At 40.2% G+C, this 2,500-nt stretch overlaps 1 pseudogene; it reads right to left on the bottom strand.

The window, feature by feature from the left end:
- The window catches only part of LOC138859181 (hemocyanin subunit-like), a 2,987-nt pseudogene extending 769 nt beyond the window's left edge, over window positions 1–2,218 (bottom strand).
- Between the last annotated feature and the right edge of the window lie 282 nt (window positions 2,219–2,500).

The raw sequence follows: 2,500 nt of genomic DNA, 5'->3' as shown, positions 1-2,500 counted from the left end.
GTGCTGCGGCCAAGCGAAAATGCGGACTGTTGCCAGTACTTCACCGCCATTGTTGTTGTTGATGTCAATGTTGTAAGAGAATTCTTTATGATTGAGTCGAGGCACATAAGTAGAGATGTCTACATCTTCAACCTGTTCCGTGTCATCAACGGCATTAAGAAGACTGTATTCAAAGTCTTCAAAGTAGGTCTCAAGCTCTCCACTTACGGACAAATTTTCAACGCTTACACCTACGAATGTGAGTTCTTCTTGGGTATAAGGAGGAAGGGAGTCCTTGTGCTCCTTAAAGATGTTATCCATATATTTGTGTAGCCTAAAGAAACTGGGATCACGTGTGGCAGTTTCGAAGTGTTCCAGCACACCTGGTGGTAAATCGTACTTTCCATGGGGATCTGCCTGTCGACCAAGTACAATGTGAGCAGTGTTGTGCAAGGCTCCATAGTACTGAATATTAGGACTGTACAAAGACGATTCAATAATGTCTCCAAGGACGTTAATGCCGCGTTCATTCATGATATCGATGCGTTCACCACTCCTGTCAACAATGTAACCGTGAGCAATGGCATCACGGATTCGGGTTTCAACGATGAGCATGTCTCGAATTCGGGCAACACCATCCACATCCTCGAAGTCTACATTATCTGGACGAGAGGGGAACTGACCTCCGTACTTGTATGTGGTGTGGGGAGCAAAGCCCTGAACGATGGGCTTATCCCAATGCAGCTCGTCCACAGGGTTTAAGTAATTGGAGAGACGTTCGGCATCGAAGCGGACAGTAAGTTGATGATGCACCCAGAAGAAGCTCTCTCCTTTGCGATCAAGATGATGGCCGTATTGGTCTTGCCACCAGAATGGGAATTCCATATGCCAGGTAACGTGGTGAGTGTTCATTCCAATGTCCTCTCCAAAATAGGCTACTCTTTGTTCAGGGTTCTTCTTAGTCCCTGTGAAAGTAGACTTGAATTTACCAGGAGTCTGCGTTTGCTTGGCACGATAAGCTGCTTCAATGACTTCGCTGTTGGTGAAGAGATGGGGAGTGACCTCATAGAGTGGGGGAAGTACAACGTGTTCAGCCAGAGGTGAGTGGATGACCGCAACATACAAGGCATACACAAACTCTCCCTCATTGACAATTTGACGGAAGTAGGCCGCGTTGCTGACAAATGTATTCCAGTCCTTGCAGTGAAGGAGAACGTCGAAGAGCATAAGTGCTTCATGACGATGTTTTGGGTTGAAGAGAGAAAACCAGTGCTTCTGTTCGAGAAGCCTGTGGTCCTTGAGGTCTTTCATGAGTTTGTGAACTGCTTCACCATCGTCACTGTAGTGTGATAAATCAGCCTCAGGATCGAATGAATCAGCGATGGATTTCAGGTTTGCGTCACGGATGTTTCCGTAGATTTTGTGCAAGAGGAAGTTGACGTCGTGTTGCTTCTGGGCATCAGACACACCTGGAAGAAGTGGCAGTTGTAATGACTGAGGTTAGGGTGGCAGAGGTATATCTACCATACTTAGAATAATATCTATCATAAATTAATAAAATACACACACAACACACATATGTGTTCTGGTCATCGGACACAGCTAGAAAAAATGACGTTAGAAATAACTATAGTTATGAAATAATTGTACATGCGTACAAATGAAATACCCTTAATTATATAAATAACACACACAGGTGTGTAGGTGTGTGTAGGTGCTATTGTATAGATATGGAACATACAATAAGCAATAACATATAGATACATCCATATATATATATATATATATATATATATATATATATATATATATATATATATATATATATATATGTATATATATATGATATGTATATATACACATATATGTATTCATATATATATGTATATATACACATACATATACATATACTCACGCATCCATATATGTATACACCATATGAGTATATATATATTTATGTATATATATACATACATACATACATACATCTATCTATCTATCTATCTATCTATCTATCTATCTATCTATCTATCTATCTATCTATCTATATATCTATCTATCTATATATATATATATAAGCACGTACACGCACACACACAGATACACATAGAAATACATGTGTTTGTGCGTGGGTAAAAAAGTAAAAAAAGTGAAAGACTCACCTCCCTCATCTGCCAAAGCTGGGCCAGGCAGCGGCCGCCGCCACCAAACCTAGCACGAGGAGGACCTTCATTTTGCTGGCGACCGGCGGACTCGCCTGGGCCTCTTATACAGTCTCGTTATCGAGGCTAGTTGGATAACATCATTGATTAAAGGTTCCTTATCGTAAAGCCTGCTTTGCCCTCTAAGTATAGGCATGAATTAGGCTTATGGAATTTGTTGATTACATTTTGTTTTAACTCCTTACTTCGAATAATAGTTGTCCATGTCTAGAGAGATATTTTCGTTTACTTATATGACAGCAAGCTGTCATAGACACACACACAGATATATATATATATATATATATATATATATATAT

Source organism: Penaeus vannamei, chromosome 24 (genome assembly GCF_042767895.1).
Source record: "Penaeus vannamei isolate JL-2024 chromosome 24, ASM4276789v1, whole genome shotgun sequence".
NCBI classification, from domain to species: Eukaryota; Metazoa; Arthropoda; class Malacostraca; order Decapoda; family Penaeidae; genus Penaeus; species Penaeus vannamei.
The sequence above is the reverse complement of the archived record's forward strand: the minus strand, read 5'-3'. Positions and strand labels throughout refer to the sequence as shown.